Here is a 22,098-nt window from a genome sequence, read left to right on the forward strand (position 1 = left end):
GATCCACACAAATTTCGTGCAGAATTGGTGTGGAAGCACTGCGGAGCCTGAACCTGTTCTGCGCCGGTTCTGCACCGTTTGCACATGCTTTCAGTGCCGAAGTGGTGCAGAAGAGGTGCAGAAGCGGTGCAGACCAGTGCGGCGATGCGTTTCTCAGTTTTGAAGCAGCAACTGAATTTTCCCCGGTGAATGACTACGGTCTCAAGTCGATTGCCTGGCAAACTCAATATTTCGTGTTTCAAAGTCGATACGCCTTGCACCCGCACCGGTTCTGCACCCTTTCCACACAAATGGTTTTGAAATTGGTGCGAAAGCACCGTGGAACCATTGCAGAGCCCGAAGCTCTTCCGCACCAGTTGTGCACCAGTTCTGAATTCTTCGTGAGCTAAATTGCAAGTCGTGAACGTTTTATTCCATAAATAATTATGCTAATTGCATAATCTCGATTTTTCTTAATGCAGATGTTAACAGGGTGGACGTGGAACGGTTTGAGTCGTGTGTCGTGTTTTTCAGAGGGTGGGCTGTGGTCGAAACCATGCCCTAAACGTCTGCACTGAATTTTGTTAGCGCAGAAGTGGTGCGGATTCGATGCAGAGCCTGCACCCGGTCTGCACCGTTTTCACACCGGCTCCACACAAATTTCGTGCAGAACTGGTGTGGAAGCACTGCGGAGCCCGAACCTGTTCTGCGCCGGTTCTGCACCGTTTGCACATGCTTTCAGTGCCGAAGTGGTGCAGAAGAGGTGCAGAAGCGGTGCAGACCAGTGCGGCGATGCGTTTCTCCGTTTTGAAGCAGCAACTGAATTTTCCACGGTGAATGACTACGATCTCAAGTCGGTTGCCTGGCAAACTCAATATTTCGTGTTTCAAAGTCGATACGCCTTGCACCCGCACCGGTTCTGCACCCTTTCCACACAAATGGTTTTGAAATCGGTGCGAAAGCACCGTGGAACCATTGCAGAGCCCGAAGCTCTTCCGCACCAGTTGTGCACCAGTTCTGAATTCTTCGTGAGCTAAATTGCAAGTCGTGAACGTTTTATTCCATAAATAATTATGCTAATTGCATAATCTCGATTTTTCTTAATGCAGATGTTAACAGGGTGGACGTGGAACGGTTTGAGTCGTGTGTCGTGTTTTTCAGAGGGTGGGCTGTGGTCGAAACCATGCCCTAAACGTCTGCACTGAATTTTGTTAGCGCAGAAGTGGTGCGGATTCGATGCAGAGCCTGCACCCGGTCTGCACCGTTTTCACACCGGCTCCACACAAATTTCGTGCAGAACTGGTGTGGAAGCACTGCGGAGCCCGAACCTGTTCTGCGCCGGTTCTGCACCGTTTGCACATGCTTTCAGTGCCGAAGTGGTGCAGAAGAGGTGCAGAAGCGGTGCAGACCAGTGCGGCGATGCGTTTCTCCGTTTTGAAGCAGCAACTGAATTTTCCACGGTGAATGACTACGATCTCAAGTCGGTTGCCTGGCAAACTCGATATTTCGTGTTTCAAAGTCGATACGCCTTGCACCCGCACCGGTTCTGCACCCTTTCCACACAAATGGTTTTGAAATCGGTGCGAAAGCACCGTGGAACCATTGCAGAGCCCGAAGCTCTTCCGCACCAGTTCTGAATTCTTCGTGAGCTAAATTGCAAGTCGTGAACGTTTTATTCCATAAATAATTATGCTAATTGCATAATCTCGATTTTTTTAATGCAGATGTTAACAGGGTGGACGTGGAACGGTTTGAGTCGTGTGTCGTGTTTTTCAGAGGGTGGGCTGTGGTCGAAACCATGCCCTAAACGTCTGCACTGAATTTTGTTAGCGCAGAAGTGGTGCGGATTCGATGCAGAGCCTGCACCCGGTCTGCACCGTTTTCACACCGGCTCCACACAAATTTCGTGCAGAACTGGTGTGGAAGCACTGCGGAGCCCGAACCTGTTCTGCGCCGGTTCTGCACCGTTTGCACATGCTTTCAGTGCCGAAGTGGTGCAGAAGAGGTGCAGAAGCGGTGCAGACCAGTGCGGCGATGCGTTTCTCCGTTTTGAAGCAGCAACTGAATTTTCCACGGTGAATGACTACGATCTCAAGTCGATTGCCTGGCAAACTCAATATTTCGTGTTTCAAAGTCGATACGCCTTGCACCCGCACCGGTTCTGCACCCTTTCCACACAAATGGTTTTGAAATCGGTGCGAAAGCACCGTGGAAGCACTGCGGAGCCCGAACCTGTTCTGCGCCGGTTCTGCACCGTTTGCACATGCTTTCAGTGCCGAAGTGGTGCAGAAGAGGTGCAGAAGCGGTGCAGACCAGTGCGGCGGTGCGTTTCTCAGTTTTGAAGCAGCAACTGAATTTTCCACGGTGCAGAAGCACTGCAGAGCCAGCTCTGGTTCTGCACCGTTTGCACACTATTTCCACACCAGTTCCACACCAGTTCCACACAAATTTTGTGCAGAAATTGTGTGGAAGCAATGCAGAGGCTGCTCTGGTTCTACACTGTTTTCACACCAGTTCCACACAAATTTTGTGTGGAAATGGTGTGGAAGCGTAGCAGAACCGGTGTAGAACGAAACCGTCAGCAATTACCCATGTAATGGTTTTGCTTTGAACCAGTGCAAGCAGCAATCTTTGTGCTACCAGAGTAAGCTTTAATGGACCTCTTTTTTGCAAAATATTCATAAAAAATAGAGGTGCTGAATAAATTGAGTGAAACAGGTGCAGGATCGGTGCAAAAGGTTTGGGAACTTTTCGAACACAGCCTGTTGCGAGCATCACAACCTCCTTGGATTTTAGCAGATTATACTTGAATATAACAAGTTGTACCAACTTTTGGAGATTTAGACAAAAATATGACAGAATTCACCGTCGGATGTCGGATGCTGTATGGGAATATTTATTCATGATAAAATAAAATATTTTAATAAAAATAGTCCCATATCGCATCCGGATGCAATAAGAGGCGCTCAAACGACGTCCGGCATGGTTGCAAACGACGTCGGATGTCGTATGTGGCAAAATCCGCCATTTTGGATGCGATATGTGGCGTTTTTCAATATTTCGGATGCATTATGGGACGAAATAATAATCCAAAGCGGCTATATCAGTAAACAAAATCAGCAAAATTGAAAAAAAAATTGACTTGACGAGCTAAAATTATAACAAAATTAAGATTTTTATATCTTTTTTTTTTAAACGTGGTTTTTCAATAGGACTGTATTTATTTTCTACTCTTCTTTCTCATTAAATTAAAAAACCACGCTAAAAAATTTCAAATGTGTTGAAACTAAAACTAATAAAAATTTATTTCATGCGAGTTTTCAATTTTGCAGTTTATTTTTGTGTATTTTTTTTATTTGCTCGTGAAATAAGGTTGCAGATCGTGATCAAAACTGTCAGAGCTGTTTATTTTTTTTTAATGAGAAAAATTTTTCTTCTAAAAGGACAAAGGTTATTTTATCACTTTCACAATCGTCTCCTCAAGTGCCAATTTCTTCAATCGAATAACTAACTTCAATTTAAAAATTCAAATTTTTTTTTAAATCATGGGGATTTTAGATGCATAAGCATTTAAATATGAAAATAAATTCAGCACCCCATTGTCTAAAAAATAATAATTTATTAAAATGATGTTACTTAAAAATTTGAGGTTTATTTGATAATACTAAAAAATTATCAGGAAAACCAACATTATATATACATTTGTGTTTGTCAGCATGAAAAAATGATAATACTATTTCGATTTTGTAATTTTCTTATTGTTAGTCCAATGATAAACGCAGAGTGTAATTTCTCTGGTGGTTAGGATCGTCAGCTTTCAGCAAGTTTTTGCTGCTCGGACGCATCGTGCTCATAGCTCACTGAATACAAAATGACCAACGCAGCACCAAACACAAAGGACTGTTCCAAATGGCATGATAAATAAGCTTGTTGTAACTGTTTGACAGAAATTGCCATGTTTAGCAAGAATTTATCTTGCGCGTCTATAATTTTTATTCAGAATTACCTTTGGGCCGGCTGGCTATTGTTTCTTGCGATAAATTGCGATTCGGAAAGCAGCGGGGGTCTATTTTTCATGACCATAAATATTTCGCGCCACGTTATAAAATGTGTGCTTCTTGCCAATTTCCATATCGGGCCCGACATCTCGCAACGAGTCTCTCTCATCTCCTCTTTTTCGCTGTGAGGCCCGAAAATATGCATCTCAACAATGCCTTAAATTTAATTCACTCGGATTTCTATTTTAAAAAAACCAACTGGCTCGCAGGTATAAAACGTGTTTAATATATTCATCGATTGGAAATTTCGTAGAATGTGTTTGAAGAGAAAATTGAATCGATCTTGCGAGGCGCTAATTGCCGGACCAAAACAACCAACAAACTGGCCACAACAATCAAACACCACCCATCTGGTTTGCCCGATTAAATATATATTTAAATACATAAAAAAAACATGATTTATGAATCAGCTTATTCAGCCTCCCAATAATATGCGCGGCAGGAAAGGCTGCTCGCCGCAACCCACGCACCCAACACTGGCACGAGCTGCTTCGCATCGGCGTGCGTGCGGCTCCGCGCACCATTGAGAGAAACAAACGGCGCTCTCCGCGCGCGCGGTGTGTGTATTTTGCGCTTTCGGCTCTGATCTTCGGGCCAGATGAAGAGCGAGGCGAAAATAATAATTTTATTGCCACTTCATAAACATCAAAACATGTTAAAATTCAGTGTCGACTGGATCTCGTAATTAGCGCGAATTTCTTGTTTGAAAAATTCAAATGAGACGCGGACCCAAAACACGTTGATGGAAATTATGTTATTTGCATTGGACGGACATTTATTCCTATATGCTTAAGTTCTATGTTGATTGGAGCAGTTCGTGTAAATTATTGCGTTTAAATGTAAATTTAAATTTAGACCAAAAATATCTTTATTTATTTCTTGTGATAAATCTGCTTTGATGTAAATCATTTTGGTTTATATTTTGAGACTCAGGAAAAATTCAAACAAATGTTTGGGTCACAGTTATTAATAAGAAATTCACTTCAATCAGAAAACTGGTTTCAGCATGCAATTGTCAGAAATTTATATTAGAAATATCGTTTTTCATTTGTCAGAATTTACTAAAAGAAATGCAGAAGTTTAGAAAATTCAGATCTCTCTTATTTTTTCCGAAATAGGTTTCTTTTGGCAGGCTTACATGCAATTCGCATATAAAATTGTTTTGAACTTCAAACATAGCATCAGAAGGTCTTTCTCGGTAAAAATGAGAGTATCAAAATATGTCCTGTTTTGAAGAGTAAAGTGATGAATTTTCAAGTCTGGTTCATTGATTAAACGTTTTGAATATTTATTCCCACCACCGAAGCCGTAACATTTCTTGCAAAAAAATGGTCATACTAATTTATCTCCTTATTAACATAGTAAAAATCTGGTAAAATCCAGTTTTCGCACTGCAAAAACAAGCTAATTTTTGGCAATTATTGGAAAATAAGAAAATTGTTGTAAAGAATTTTGATTTGACTTTGCTAATATAATTATAACAAAATACCTTTTTAACTTCAATTATGCTTGTCTCCTATGAATTGAAGTTTAATCTGATAAATGATTTATGAAGACAAATGACAAAAAAAAGATTCTGGATGTTTGAATAAGGGATCAATAAAGGGTTTCCAAATGCTCCATATGGCGTCTCTTTTTTACTGATAAAGAATACAGGGAAAAATCTCAAAAATGTTTATTGTTGATTTAATTACTTAATATAAACGACACACAATACGGCGCCTCTAGGAATTATTGCCAAGTCACTCTATGACTCGCCATAGGGTCAAGACCTCTGTTTCCGTTGTCCCTGAAATGCTTATACCAATTTTTTGCTGTAACAATTTGTGTTTTACGATCAGACAAAGCTTTCCAAATGTGCACCTCAAGGATAAGTTCTGTTTAGGGAAACGCAGCCTCATTTTAATTTTTATCCTCAAGCTCGCCGTCGTCCAATCCATCATGCAAAACTGATTTGTTTTGTAAAAAGAAAAAAAATCTCTACAGCTCTGGGGAAATTATTGTTTCAGGCTTTTTTTCAATCTGGACGAAAAGCGTTTAGCGCCGGGCGCGTGTGCAAAAGAGGAGGCGTGTTTGGCGAGAAACTTAATTTTCTCGCTCGGGGCTTAATTACATTCTGCCATCCCGCCGATTTGCAAATCCCGCTGTGTGGCTCCTGAGCGCGGTACTTCATATTAATGACGGTGCGCGCGAGTGAAAAACTGACCAAATCTCGCGTAAAAATCTCGCACACACGTCCAGCCCAAGGTGAAATTATTCAAAAATAAAACCGGAGAGATAATTTTTTTCTGCTCAGCAACGGTTTTCGTCGTTTTTGTGCGGAGGTTTGTTCCCGATTTGGCTGCGATCTCAACGAGAAATAATTAATGGAATTATGATTTGAGCGTCTCATCGTCTCAGCGCAGCGGATAGGATTTCGGAGGTGCCCCGCGTGCGGAGAACCTGCGGCGGCGGCGGCAGGACCGCGGCGGCGAGAGCGGGCAGAGCGCGCGGCCCACGCGGCAACATTTCACTCAAACCCACGCGTTAAAATAATAAGAGGCTGCTACTTCTCGTCACTTTTGGCCTCACTGCCTCTTCTAACAGCCAATTGAGACAGCGCTTTTGTCAATGGCACGTGCCTCGTGCACCAATGGAAAAGGCAATCAATACCTCTGCACATCCCGACGCGCTTCTTAAATTAATCCACTCTTTTTATTTTCGCGCGCGACCCATTGATGCGCCACCAGCTCTTGTTGTGCCGCTTTAAACCTCCGATCAAGGACTAGCTGGTGATTTATGACCTCCGTCAAGGTGTACACACGCAAACGTACGTCGAAATTTTAACACGGAATTAACAAAAATGTTCCTTTCGGCCCAAGCTCGTACCTTTGCAGGAACAATACAGGAGAGAAAAACGGTTTTGTTAAAGATCTCTCCTTCAACTGCAGGCGTATCTTTCCGCATCATATGTTTACATGAAGTGAGAAGAGAACTTCCAAAATTTGAAAAAAAAAATGTTTAACTAAATGTGTGGTTAATATTAAAAATTGCAAAAAAATTAATCAGAAAGCGTTGAAGTTAAATTAAGGAAAAAATTGTAAATAATTATTATACTGACGTGAGAATGCCTTTTCCATTAGCTTAATATTCACGGCTACAAAGATACAAATAAGTATAAACAATTAACAAAAATTAAATTTTGAAAAAGGCCGGGCTCCCTCTGTCATTTTGAAGGGCGAAAAAATTATATTCACTGTTCAATAGCTCAAATAACAAGCGTCGAATGAATGAATTTTTGTTTTTATCTGGAAAGATCAGCCTTGTCAGTTTTGGAAACTGCAACCTGCTGGACACGCTTGTCAAGAAATTGCATAGATCGCTATAGTGAATGCGAATTTAGGAAATATCTTGACAACCGTGTCCAGGAGGTTAGCATTTTAACACAAAGCTGCTTTCTGAATGGTATTATTATTATTTTATAGAATCCAACGTTGTAAATTATCTTTCTCTTGTAAATAATATTTTTCTCCACAAAGTAGGCAAAAATTGAAATAAAAATGAAAATTTGGTGTTTTCGAGATCCTTTAAAGCCAATTTTTTCTCGCACAGTTGGATTAAAAACACATAAAAACCTTTTAAAAATAAAGTTCTGTGTCAGGGTGGCGTAGATCATGTCAGGACCCAATTCCTGGCACCTGAGAATGATATTTAAGGTTCAATTTTTCAAGAGGTTTCAAGAAAATAAGTAATAACTAATATCATTGGATGTAAAATTAATTTAGATTCGTTCAATTTTTTTTAATAAAATTTGAATTAGCTTTTATTGACATTTGTCAGTTGATTACCATAAAATATTAAAATTACCAACTCTCGTCCTTACAGTAATCATAGCAACGTAATATATGAAAAAGCTCTTACAAATATTTATGATTTTTTTTTTTACTTTTCCTCTTTTTATATTTTATTAATTTATCTTTATAGCAAATAATCTTGAATATCTTGATGAAAACATGACAAATTCCTTCTCTGCAATACGCGAGACTAGCACAAAAACTAGTGGAGCTGTTTAAATGAAAATGACATCATCCAATCTCACAATATTCAAGGCTGTTCCTCTTTCGCATCTTTCGCTCAGCCTGACACTCTCTGGGCAGAATAAGAGAGATGCGACCGCCGCTGCCGCTGACTCTGTCGCTGCCCGGTTCCTGCTCCGCGCAAAACCCACCTTGCCACTTCCTTTTTTGACGAGAAATATGGCGAACGTGGGCCAAAAGGGTGAACAAAATTTATTGGACCCGTATTAAATTCGCAACACTTTCGACGATAAAAAGGGATAAAAAGAATTGACGCGCGGACCAGGATGTGTTGCCAATAAATCTTGAATAAATGAGTGATTTAATTTTTTTATATGCTGCTCACGCGCCGTGTTCGCATTGAGCGTCGCTGCTTTTATGAATATTAAAAAGTAAACCGCCTTGATGGTAATTATATAATTAGAGAAGATTTAAAACCCAAAAGGTGTGAACAGAGATCCAGCCTCGCGATTGCACGCGTTAAAAAAAATACCAACCAAGAAGAGATCGTTTAGGGAGGGTATAATGTGTTTTTTTCTTCTTCCTTTCATATTATTAATACATCGCGTCATGTTTGTAGCGCCAGAAAGAGGAGGTGAGTGCGTGCTGCCTTGATATGAGAAAACGACTTTCGGACGTGCTGTAAATCTTGCTATTAAGTAATTATTTACCCGTTCCCTAATATATAAAGTCACGCGCTCATCATCTCTTATTCCATCATTAGCCGAGTGCGCGGCGGACCCTTAATGTGTGCCGCGGCTCTTTTTGGTCCGCTTGCATATTTTCTCCACATTTATGACAAACGCGTTTTTTGATTAAATGGTGAAAATAAATCGTTGGAAATAAATCACAAAAATTTGGAAATCTTCAAACTGACCGAAGAGATTAAAGCCAAAAAGATATGAGCGTCTGCAACTAGCAGAGTCCGCTGTGAAATAATAACAGTGAAGCTCTTTTATTTTCAATAAAATAAAGAAGGGATAAAAAAGTTAAATTGAATTATGGAAAAGACACAGGCAAAGGGAAAGTTAAATTTGCATTTAAAACCGCGGTGTCCATAGCGATGAGTTTTGTTTATCTCGTCTATTTTTATAGATTTCAGATCTTATTTATCGCAGGTACGTCTTATATGCCACTCCTAAAAACTCCGATTTAAAAAAATTAAAAAAAAAATGAAATTTTATTCCTACATTCAAGATCAGATAGTAAATCAAAGTCGGCAGTTTTGTAATGAATTAAAGTAAAATTTATTTTGTTGAAAATTCAGATAAATTTTTTTAAATATTATTAGAAAAATGGAAAATTTAATTCAAATCATGAAATTATTTTATTCTTCTAAACACTGAGTTTTTTTTTTCAAATTATTGCGGTGATGCAGAAATGTAAAATTTTCAAATCACCAGGCAGAATTTGTAAAATAAAACAATAAAAATTATATTTCACAAATTTCAGCGAATATTTTCATTTGTTTTGCTAGGTTATATAATTTTGTATCTTTACAACAATTCATCAAAAAAATTTCTGTCACAATTCTCAATTGGCTTCCAATAAAATGCTAATACAAGAGAGCCAAAGGATACAAAAAATTGCACTTGATGTCTAGAGTAATGCAATTTTCGCCCTTTTTGTTTAATTAATTTGAGATTCTTTGATGCCAAGCGGAGGTTTTTTTTTACACATGATTGGACTTAATGCACGCGACGTTTTCACGCAACATTGATGATCCAACCTGCTCTTGAGGTGCAAATCAAATGACCATGAAACGTATGGCGACGCAAAATTTACGCAACGTTCTTGCTTATAAGATTTTTTATTAATTCTAAATTTCGCAATCATGAGGCAATTTTTTTAAGTGACACCACCTAATATATTTACGAGCTCGGAGACAGAGATTGAAATTATTTTTAAACCAATTATCATTATTCCAGTAATTATTTTAAAATTATCTGAATTCCAAATTAAATAACCACAGCGATGGTAACCATTGAAATTAATGTTAATTTACATCGTTTCAAAGGGAGGTTGGGGTAAAAATTATTCATCTTCTTCTATTCGTTATTGTTTTGAAATTGTAACGATCTTTTTTTATCTGCTGCCAAACAAAATTAGTAAAGATGTTTTGGTAGAGCAAAAACACTTGTTTATAATTTTATTTGAAATTGCTCTTGAGCTTCGGAAAAATCCAATCGACTGAAATTTGCACATCTGCAGTGAGACGAATTTTTGATTTATTATTTTAAGCGCCACTTTCGAACAGCCGGCATTTGCCATTTAGCTCGTTTGCTAAACAATTCGCGGAAACACTCAAGGGCGACCAATATACATGCCCATGTGCATTGGTGCTGGTTGAAAAAAAATGCCCAGCACTTACCTGCGTGAATATATGTGCGCGCGGCCATGATATATTGAGCACGTACCGGCCGGCGGGCTGGCCGAGCGATTTTTTCTCTTGACTAATTAGACGCGCTAATAACAATTATTATTTGAGTTGATTAGGAGGCGAATGAGCCTCAGCAGGCGTCAATAATACGCCGGGCCGAGGCTCTTCTGTAATTTATTGCATTACTCTAATATGAGGCTATTAGTTTATGTATATAATATTCTGGCTGGCCAGGCATTCACGGACGGCCAGGCTGAAATGGTAAATTTACTTTGGGCTGAGCCTTGTTTAGAAGAAGCTTATGTTGGTAAGGATGATCGTGATTATGATCTTATGCTGCCCCGCCTAACTATAAGAGCGCTTTCCACATCCTAGCTGCAAGGCAAGGCATCTCTCTCTCTCTCGGCTACCTCTCGAGAGAGCTCGGGACACAAGAGGTGTGGACCGACCATTCTCTCTCCTCGCGTCCATCCGGAGCACAAAAAGCGCGCTCGGCAAAATCATCATCGTCAGCCTCATTATAATGGAGAAAACTGTCAGAGGCGTTGTGCAAAAAGTGTCATTAAACTTCCTTTTACATAAACTGCCGGGAAAATTATTATTTTTTCTTGCTCAACACTCGCATTGTTTTCCTTCTGAAGCCGTTTAAGCGCTTAATTTGGCCTCAAACGCGGAGCGGAGGGCGCAGAGAAATCATCGTTGGGGCCAATTTGGGTGTGCGCATGCAAATAAACACCAAGTTATTTATTACCTTTTATTGTTCTTGGTAAAAATTTGTCCTGAATAATCATCATAATTATCCTTTCATATTATTCAGAAAACCAAAAATTATTTTTTGAGGACAATTAGAATGTTAAAAATTTGCTTATAAATTTAAAAATTTGAAAAAAAAAATTAATTAAATTTAAGGTAATCAAAAATGCAAAAATAATGGCACCGAATTTTAAAATTCATCATTAAAGTTTTAATAGATTGAATAAGAGTAAAGAATGTTATATCTAAAATTAATATTGTTTTTCTATAACAACAATTTTTCATAAAATGTTATTTTTTTCACTATGCTGCAGACTGCCGGTGCGGATACCTCGAAGGGAAACCTGTTACCAGAACAAAATTGTAAGTTATCCTCAATTTTTGTTTTTATATTGTTTAAATTTTCAGTTATTCTTTATAAATAACGGCAATGAAAAATGTAAAATTGGTGGATTTTGGAAGATTTGCTGGGTAGATAAATGATTTCCACTTTTTTTCAAGCTCCAATGCAAATTTTTAGAGTATTTTTTTTTATTGATTTATGGCAAGGCACAGGCTTTAATGAATGAGTCGCAGAGACGTCGATGATCGAACGAGTCGTTTTCGCGTGCAAACCGCGTATATTGGCAGATGCTCATTTTCAACACAAATCTTGCGCGCTGCACACGTTATTTTTCATCCTCTCCAGAAATCGAGAGGAAATATAAAAGCGGTTCCCTCCCCGTACCGCGCTCAAGCATTTTAATATATGGCAGTGGCTCACGATTTTTCTGGCCGAGAGTATACACATTTTATTGCAGGCCATTACTGAGTGAAAAGATCTTATCTGAAGATTGTATTCAAAAGCCATGCATCCCGGCAAGTCTGCACGCCAGGAATGAGAAAGAGCGCGCGAGAGAAAAAGATTCTGCTGACTGAGAGGGCTGTTAGCAGCTGTTTATCCTATTATTTGAGCGAAAACCGATTGGCGAGGCGGATTCCGCCAATTTATTTTCTCATAATGCGTCTGTAATGACCTTCGTTGTATTAAAAATGGATCCTTCCGAAGAGACAAGCCTCATATTCTAATTTTTAACTTGTCAGAACTGATCAGAACGAACAATTTTCAGTCGGCCAAATTGGAATTAAAACAAATGAAAAATTTCATTACTCATGAGTATTTTAAAAACCAAAATATGATATGTCTGAATTATATTAATTTGAAGAAATCAATCAATTCCAAGTGCTCAAAAATTGGTTTCATTTTCTTGGAAATGAGAAAAATGAAACAAAATCACCCTTTTCAACATTCAAATGACCATTTTAAAATATTTATTATACGTTGACCTTTATTTTCTGTTTTTCAAATTGATCCTTATGGTCTTCTAAAATTTTAGTTTTTGTGGAGAATTTTGCTGCCCTGAGTAGGTTTCATCTCGTCTTCAAGCAAAAAAAATATAAATTGTGCGTAACTTGACAAATTTCCACCACAGAAGCATACACTTTTTTTGTTATCTTTTTCGTGTTTCGACCACTGGATGTGGTGACCGCGGTGAAATAAACGTGTATAAATTTTGAGGCGAACGTGCACCATCAATTATGCGCGCTGTCCCCAAAGTGAGCGTGCCGCAGAGAAATTTAAATTCTGAGCATGTGCACGCGGCCGAATAATAAATTGGGCAAAGCGACGAGGCAGAGGTGGTCCTAGGCCCGAATTCCATTATTAATTAAGTCAACACCATAAAAATACCTCTCGCCCGCTGAATGAGGGATAACAATTCCCATAACACGCGCGTTAATAATGAAAAAGAGCGGCATTAAAATCTCTCGCTGGCTCGACAATCTCGGCGAGACGGAAAACAGCACGAGATTTTTAATAACCTTGGACGCGCGGCCTGTGCGCGCCTCTTCCCCTTCTAATTAACATATTGCTCTTCTCTCGAGCGCCGTACGAATCGTCCGAAACTCGATTTTTCCACCTCGCAATGGATTTTCCGCCAAATTCCGCATCAATTTTGGAAAATTCCGTCGAGCGTCGCCGATGCCGGCGCAAGACGGAGCGAGTGCCGCCGATTTCGAGCCGTCTTCAGGCCGCCGAGCGAACAGGTGGTTCGCTTTGCTGGGTGCGGTGCGGTCGCGCCACTAGAAAAATAAATGCCTTGTGTCTGACTTGAAAAATCGGGGGAGTCGACTTGCGATGCGAAATCCTTGTATCTGCATCTATTTCGCAGGATGGGCAACAAAGGATGCTTAATGTCTTGAACAAGAGCCTCGTTCGCTCCTCTCTGTTGACTCTAAAGCATAATAGACGAGTTCTTCAGCCCAGTTTATCCTCTCAATTTTTTCCTTCCTTAAAAGATTTTTCAATATCCATTTTTCGTGGATGATTTTTAACCTTCTGTAGCTTTATTCAGCTTAAATAACTATCAGATTTATATTTGTATTGAGTGTCGGAAAAAAAGCCTCAACAGTAGCAAGATTTTGCTAAATCTTGTAAAAGATTCATGCGCGCCTTGTGAGCCTCAAATTAAATTTGAATTAATACGTTTGATTTACTTGAGGCTGCTTAGTAAGGTGAGAAATGCAAGTCGCTTCTTTAATTTGAGCCAAGCTGCAGCCAGAGGGCTTCAAGCTTAATCAGCTATAACTCACAATCAAGTGCCCGTAGCATGGTTGGATTAGTGTGTGACGGAAAAAATTATCATCAATCAATTATAACGATTAACACTGCGTGTAATTTATGTTTACACAAATCTTGCGCGTTAATAAGATGCCCGCGCGCGAGTACTCGTATATCAATCGTCGCGCCTAATTTGTTTGTTTTGCCCGTATGGCCGCGCGAATTGAAGTCCGCGGGAATCAAAATTGGACGGAGACGGTCGTAAAAAAGGCAGGTTGATGCGGCGCGACAATGCATAATTATATTCAAGGACCCGCGGCGCTCGGTGTTGAATCGTGGGACCAAATTGAATTATGCCGGCGTGTGTTGAGTGAGAGATTTATGTTATTTTCTTGGCTTTAATTTGGAATTGCTCCGGCGGGCGTTTAATAAGTATAAGTTTCGAGAGACGTTTTTAATCGAGAAATTCTCGTGCGTGCGATGATGAGCCGCGCATACATAATGAACGTGCGCCAGCCCTTTCCCAAGACTATGCCGTAATGATGAATGACGAATTTTTAAGTAATCCTCTTTGCTCAAAACTTTGGCTGCGCGCCGGTGAAATCATCCTTTGCAATTACCAAATCTTGGGAATTTCGCTTGCAGGGTTTGAAAGAAACGTTCAAATTGAGTTGTTCGTAATCATTTTTTAATGCATGGGGAAGAAAAGAAATTTCAAATTTGCCTTTAATAACTTTGATTTGGTGCATGAGAAAGAACCTGTAATATATACAAAATATTTATTGAGCAACAAACATTTGTATCCTCTTTTTTCCTTGTTTAAATTTTCGGCCCCAATTCTGTTCTCAACTTCTCAGGCGTAGTTTAAAATTTAATTTTTTTAAATAGAGTTTCTTATCGAATTAACTTTTAATTAAGTATTTATTTTAAATTGATTACTTTTTTAGATACATTTCCTTTACGTCCATTTCCTCTGATGTAATGAAACCTTCCAACATAGAGAAGTTTTTTATATCAATTTTAATATTCAGTGTTTGCTTTCTTTTCTGTTATTTATGAAGAACGGATGCATAAATTACCTTGTATCAAAATAATATTAGGGTCGTTACAATTTTTTGCCGTGAATTTGATACACTCTCTGTATAAACCAGACTAGATATAAATTACAAGTAAAAAACTCAGCACTGTCTTGGATTACCTTTAATTGATTTAAAGGCAAAGTTAGAGGCCGATAATTTGGAACAAGCCCTTAGTCGGTGTGCGTTTCTTTAATAAAAAATCAAAGTGTGGCACATAAATAATCCATCAGGAGCCACGTTAAGCAGCAATAAATACTAGGCTTAAAATTAAGAGTCGTCTCTCCAATTATGAATAATAAGTTTAAACACGAGACGCGGCGTATTATTCATGCAATTAAGCCCGGCCGCAGCATCGGATCGAGAAACAAAAAGGGAAACGCGCGCATAAGGAGCTGCTCATGGCATGGTGAGGAGAAAGAATGATATACCGGCAAATTAGATTATGAACGGCTGTGACTTAACTCTTTTCTCTAAATTGGCCCTTGAGAGCCGTGCTGGTGTAAATGGTGCCGGACAAAAAATACGAAGAAGACGAGGCAATGGCCATAAATTATTATTTAAAAGACCTATATCTCTTATCTTAATACCTTTTAAGGCGCCGTACCATAAAAGACCAACTCTCATTCCGACGACGAGGAAAATGGTAGAGGAACGCTTGTAATAAATATTATTTTTCGCTTTTCTGGCGCGCACGAAATTAGAATACGCTCTCTGCGTTTATTCCTTGCGAATCGCAGCGCCGACTTCACGCAATCGTTTGAATTCTCAAGGAACATTTGCATAAATTAAGAGCTTGTGCTATCTAGTCTGTGAATATACGAAAATTTCTTTTAATTATGTATGCTGATTCGGAGTCTCGAAATCGAAACACGTTTCTGTTTACTATGACTCACCGTAGATTTCCCTAGCTCATTGATTAAGTTGAATTGCTTAATCTTACAAACACCTAGAATTTTTAAAATAACGAAACCTCATCTAAAATCGTCACTGATTGATTTCATGAAATAAAATTTTATTCTAAAATAAATTTGAAACCAAAATCTATTTTACTCTTTGAAAGTTGTAAACAATTATAATTCATTTTCATCAACTTTTCAAACAAAAAAGTTTTGACTCTCTATACTAAAATTAGTTCTGTTAATTTCTTTCAGACAGTTAATTTTACTTCATTATAAATACATATTCAATTAAATATCAAATTTTGTTCAATTTTTTTTTATAGTGGAGAAGCGATTTTCCTTATGTTATTTTTGTTCCAAGGATTCTAAGGACCATTCGTGTGATACACGCACCCACCCTCTTCAATACAGCCGATCAATCACGCAATAATTCCGTGAGATTGAAAACAAATCCGCACATTTGGCATTCGCGTGTCCTGTCGCCGCGGATCGCTTCAGATCAATTTGCCATTTCGCGTGTAAATGCCGATCAAACGAACAATGCATGTCACGCCGCAATTAGTGTGGAAAGCTGTCCGTGAACTCGAACAGATATCAAAATTCACGCTCGGACGCACCACCGACAATACATATAGTCATATTAATACTGCACGCACTGCGCGCGGTCCACTGTCGGTGATAAATTCTAAAATAAATGGTAGGGGGGATGTTGAAGGACAAGCGCGATGATGAGACCCATTATATCGTCAAGTGCAATGACAGCTTATAAAAAGCATCAGGGCACGCGCCTCATGTCACGGGGTCAAAACACAACCATTGAGTGCTGAGCGGCCGCGCTTCTTCACATTTGGTGCAAAGGAAAACGAAAGGCCTCTTGATTCAAATGAAAATCTACTTGAGCGAGAGAACGATGATGGGAAAATTGAAACAGTTCCAAGAAAAAAATCGAAGACTGTAGAAATTGTTTGTTTTTGTGTCGTCAGAGAATGAATATGCATTAATTTAGCACCTTCTTTGTTCTAAAAATTAATTTTAATTTCAACACAATATTTAAAAATTAGTGAATTTAAAGTTACTAAATATTTTACTTAATTTAAAATTGAGAAGGAAGATTAAAAATTAACAGCAAAGAATCCTTTCAATTTTTGATGAATGTATAATATAAACTTTTTTACGACCAATTTTTTAATGAAAAATTTATTACCAAAAATGAAATTTCTCAAAAGTTATGTCGAGCTGAATAAAATTGTGCGGGGTTCAAGACGACAGCAGGAGTGACGAAGATTTCGTGCACTCGCGCCTAAGGGCAAGTGTGAGGATGTGTTTAATTAACGCCGCCGCACAGATATGGGGAGACACATTACATCATGCGCCGCCGAGACAACTGGCTCTGCAATAAAGCACGCTTACCACAGGAAGATGGACATTATTTTCATTAAAACGGCGGCTGCCGCGCGCACCACTCGCTGCTGCTACATATAAATATATAGTTTCGGTAGCAAGGGACGTTGTTATTATGTAGTGTGCGATTATTACTATTATGATTACCCAGCGTCTCTTTATTTTATTTCTTTCTCTCTCTCCGCTGTGTAAAAAGTATGAATGGGCCGAGTCGAGGCCGCAGCGAATAAAAATAAATAATTTATTTCACAGCACTCAATCAATTATGCACGCTTCGATGCCCTTTGCTTGCCATGTGTTAGGCTATTACACACTATTGTTCTATCAGACGCGGATCAAAACAAATCACAGGTCCGCGTTTATCATAATTCATCGCCTGCATTGTTTCAACGTTCGATCTCTACATTACACCATTAGCTAAAAATACAAGGAGGCATTTAATTGAGAGGGATAGATTTCAGATAAAAAGCATCAAGAAGGGCTTTGCATCGGATATGGAGCGTGATTTAACATGATCTTATCGCGGGCCGTATAGAATTGAAAATTCTGAATGTGAGGAAGAAATTAAATTTATTTGTTTGTCTTACCTTTTGATATCAATCTCTGTTGGAGATTTTAAGACCTGAAAACAAGAAAATGAGTGGAATTAACAACCGATATTGATTTTTGTAACACAACCAAATTAAAGTGTTTGAAAGAAAGCGGTAAAGTTAGACAAAGTTTCAGCGGCTTAAAATTAATAGAGAAAATAATAAATGTAAATAAATTTTGTAATTGAAATCAATGAAGACTTCAACATATAAAACGAAAATAAAATGCATGGTATTTTCCGGTATTTTCAGTAGAAAAAAAAACTCATAAAATCTTTTTGTTTTTCCTAAACAACTAATTAATGAAAAATGATAATTTTTTGCTGGTCATTATTGTTTACTTTTAAACCATTAATTATTTTGTCCCTTTTTTCCACTCATTGACAAAGTCACTTTTAAGATGCACTATGACTTGCACAGACGTGGGAGTGCCTGATACGCCTGAATGACTCTCGTTTTGCTCCAGTTACGTAGTCCAGTGAACACGTATTCGTATAATGAATAAAACATCCATAAAATTAGAAGCCGTGATAGTCTAGTGGTTAGGACTTTGCGTTGTGGCCGCAAAAACCCAGGTTCGAATCCTGGTCACGGCAAAAGTTATTTTTAAGCAAAAAGTATTACTTTGATAACATTTAACTTGCAAATGGTTTTAAGGAGAGGCTTTTGCGTAAAAATTGCCTGATTATTTTTTATGGTAATTTTTCTCTACATTAGCTTCGGTTTGTAGATTTAATTTCCAAGGAGACATACCAAAAAAAATTAAGACTGAACTAAATTTTTTGAAATTTAACATACAATTATGAGAATAAATTTTGCTTTACAAATCTGCCTGACCAAAGTCGATAAAAAATTTCACCAAATCACGTTCATATCACGTCAATTAAAACAAAAATTTTAAAATCAATAGGTCAATCGACATAACAAATTTACATTGATCTTATGGGAAAAGGTTGAGAAAATTTAAAGCTGAACATTAAAGCATATTATTAACATTATCATTATGAAAAAATTATTGGTTTTTTTTTCATAAATTACAAAACAATAAACTTATTAGATTCTATATCTGCTATATCTAATTGAGATCTGGCAGGTTTTGTCTTTAGAAAGCTTCAGAAAATTAATAGCTCTCTGTGCGAAGTTTAATTCCAAACGCAAACAGGCACTTAGCGGCGGCTGCGTCATTATATTCATCAATAACTGTATAGAAATCTGTTTCTGTCATTGCAGACTTGAAGATCTGGAGAGCCGCGGAGAGCGAACGAACAGAGCAGCGCTTTTTCCCGATGTGCAAAGAGGAGACGGATTGCGCCCGCAGTTAAAACTGAAACTCTTCCTCGGGCATGGAGCAGTCCAGCTGCACCACACGCCTCCATCAGTAAGTACAAAAGTGTCTGTCCCATTACATATGCAACTAATCTGCTGTTGGATCTCCATGAGCGCGCTGAATTTCAATTTCATCATGGCCGAGTTACTTGCTTTTGTTTCGCAGAATTCTAACTGTTATAAATTGTAATGAGCGCTCGATCTTAATTGCAAAGCGCTGTACTCAGTCGAGACTGTTTTGATCCGGATCATTTCCTTATTAATTCATTGTTAGTAAAAAAACATTGATTAATTCTATTCAACTTTTTTATGTTTTACTGTTAATGGAGATCCGACTTTAGGTTTACTTTTTATTTTTTAATAATTTTTGCAACGAGTGTCTTTTCGGTATTTTCTTTGTATAATTTTTCCCTGATCACTTGAGGCCGCCAAGTGTTAAAGGAAATCACCCATTGAATGGGAAACAATGAAGGCAAAAAGCATGTTGCATCAACAATGAGAGTCGCGGAGAGAGACCATTAGGCTCGATAATTATATCCTTGTATCTGATATTTACTCATAATGAATCACGTAACTCTGAGCATTTTGAAATCATACGCGCAGCACCTAATAACAACTCTAAAGGATTATCTCCACGTACAGAACGAGAACGGTGCAGTCGTCCGAGTGATTATTTTTATACCTGCACTGCCGTCCGCGCAACACCTGAATCTTCAGCCCACTCTCAGCCACCACCTTTCGCACCAATCGATCCCATTTTTCGACACATCTCCTCTCCGGGCGACAAATTAATTTTCGGGAAAAGTCAAAACTTGAGGCTGGTCAGGTTTTGACAGTTTTTCTCCTCCGCCGATGTGAGTGTTGAGGCGAATGGGCACAAACTTCTCATAATCAAGAAAAGTATGTGTGCGCGTCTTTAATGTGGCTGCGGCGGCGCTCGGTGCTTTTTATTTTTTTCAGCTTTTTCTTGCACGCTCTCGAAATATGTAAATAAGTTGTGCATTAACACCTTTTCTTGGCTCTCTCGCAGGGGAGCTGCTTTGCTCAACTCTATCAATTCGCCTGCTGATGTCGTAATTTTCCCTTGGAGAATGAGAAAATAAATAATTGAGTGCTAAAAACGTCCTTGCTGCACGACAGAAAAGCGGTTGATTGTGAATAATACGAATAATTTTCATTTTATTCCGGCCATAAATAAGGCGATAAATCTTTATATATTTAAAGCAAATCGCACAACCAGAGCAAGAAGAAGAAGAAGAGAGAGAAATTTCTTTCACAGCTGAAAATTAAATAAATAAATAAATAAAATTGTAATCACAAAGTAAAATTAAAATTATTGTAAAAAAAATTAGCATAAGGACGCTGTGTATTTGTATTATTGCAATGAATAATGACGCAGCTATATTTTTTGACAAACCATGACTACCTCACAAGTTGTCTATCAAGTTGTACTCTCTCGGCGAGTAATTAATCGAGTCCATTTCTGCCAGTAATTATTGCACAAAATGCATAGGCTGACGTAAGCGACACGATCGAGCAGCGCGAGTGCACTTTTCTCGAGAGGCTGCAGTGCGTGGCGAGAGCGAGCGAGCGAGCGAGCGACAGTGTCTGTGACTTTTCACGTGTAACTGACCTGACTGAGTCTCCATCCTCGATGTGTGGGCTCGGAGACGCTTTTGGTCCCACCAGCCGGCGACAAAACAATCCCGGAGGACAGTTTGTGGGCCTCGACACATGACCAAAATGTGTTAAAAGTGCGGTGGCGTTCGGAATGTTTGGCGGCTCGTCCTGATTTTTGTCAAAAGGGTATTTTGGTTTTATTTTATTTTAATTAATTCATCAAATTTGTTGCTGAATTTTGATACTTTTCTAATTTTTCTTATTTTTATGATGCAGGAAAAATTTACTTTGAACCCTCTAAATTGAAATTATTGAATTGAAAGTTTAAAAATTTTAGAAAATAATAATTTAAATAATCGGATAAAATAACTGTGAAGTAAAAAGAAAAAACTTAAGATACAAAATTTATGAATTTTTATTATAGATTTTTTTTTGTTTCCATTAGAATTTTAAAATTCAGCAACACATATTTTATGTTCGACATTGCTGCCTGGCAAGTTAAGAAACATTTTTTATGTAAATTGAAACATGCGCACAAATTCTCGCACTGCTGCTGGCGCGACAACCCTTAAGCATGAATGAGCTCGCCGACCACGATGATGAGAGAACCACAAATGCTCATATTTTCATATACCCAAGGCCCAAACTAAAATATGAGTCACATGAGCCGGGGATTGTTAACAGCTTTTTGCGTTTAAAAAAAACCCTCGAGAGTGTAGCTAAACAATTTTTCGAGCGCTGAGCACAAAATCGATCATTTCCAGCCAGGGGTGGTGAAGGAAGGCTGAGGTTGAACGAACACCCCTAAATTTAGTTGATCCCATAACATTTGCATTCATCTTGCCACTTGACCTTTCATCGGAGTAAACTTTGACATTTTCAAACAGTTAAAACACACAAAGCGGAATATTATGATAAGAAAAAAGATATCAAAAGCGTTTAACATCATGAAAAAAGAGTTTACGTAATTAATTGGGTTGAAAATAAAAGCAAGTTGCTTGTTCTTATTACTTGGAAAACTATTAAAATAATTGGTTGCAATCAATATTTATTTTATTGATACATCATTTACTTTTTTACTTCTTTCTTTACTTCTTTCAATTTTAAATTTTATAAGCAATAATAAAGGATTTTTTTAAATTTTATTTGGACATTACTCTATTGTTTTGTATAAGTAGAAATTTGCAATCATTTATGGAATTTATACCACGCAGAAGCAAATAAAAAAAAGTTTGAGCTTTTCACGCAAGTCTGCGTAATCGGCCGCGTAAAATATATTTTTGGTGATGAACGCTTCGTTAAACAATCACACTACTAATAAATTATTGAGTGCGTCAACATAAAAACGTGCGCGGACCA

At 38.2% G+C, this 22,098-nt stretch overlaps 1 protein-coding gene and 1 non-coding gene across 3 annotated transcripts in view; both read left to right on the top strand.

The window, feature by feature from the left end:
- Positions 1-22,098, top strand: part of LOC132196861 (early growth response protein 3) — a 51,291-nt gene that overhangs the window by 10,378 nt on the left and 18,815 nt on the right. The window contains exons 2-3 of one of the 2 annotated variants that reach the window (XM_059619789.1): positions 11,540-11,588; positions 19,024-19,171. The gene's annotated coding sequence lies outside the window, so the exon portion shown is untranslated. Of the gene's footprint in view, positions 1-11,539; positions 11,589-19,023; positions 19,172-20,735; positions 20,926-22,098 lie in introns of those variants that run through there. The other variant, XM_059619790.1, reaches the window with a different exon arrangement.
- Trnah-gug (transfer RNA histidin (anticodon GUG)) lies at positions 18,318-18,389 on the top strand. Its single transcript has one exon. It is a non-coding gene; the product is annotated as a tRNA-His (tRNA).

The sequence above is a fragment of the Neocloeon triangulifer genome, unplaced genomic scaffold (genome assembly GCF_031216515.1).
Source record: "Neocloeon triangulifer isolate White Clay Creek 2 clone unplaced genomic scaffold, ASM3121651v1 ptg000012l, whole genome shotgun sequence".
NCBI lineage: Eukaryota > Metazoa > Arthropoda > Insecta > Ephemeroptera > Baetidae > Neocloeon > Neocloeon triangulifer.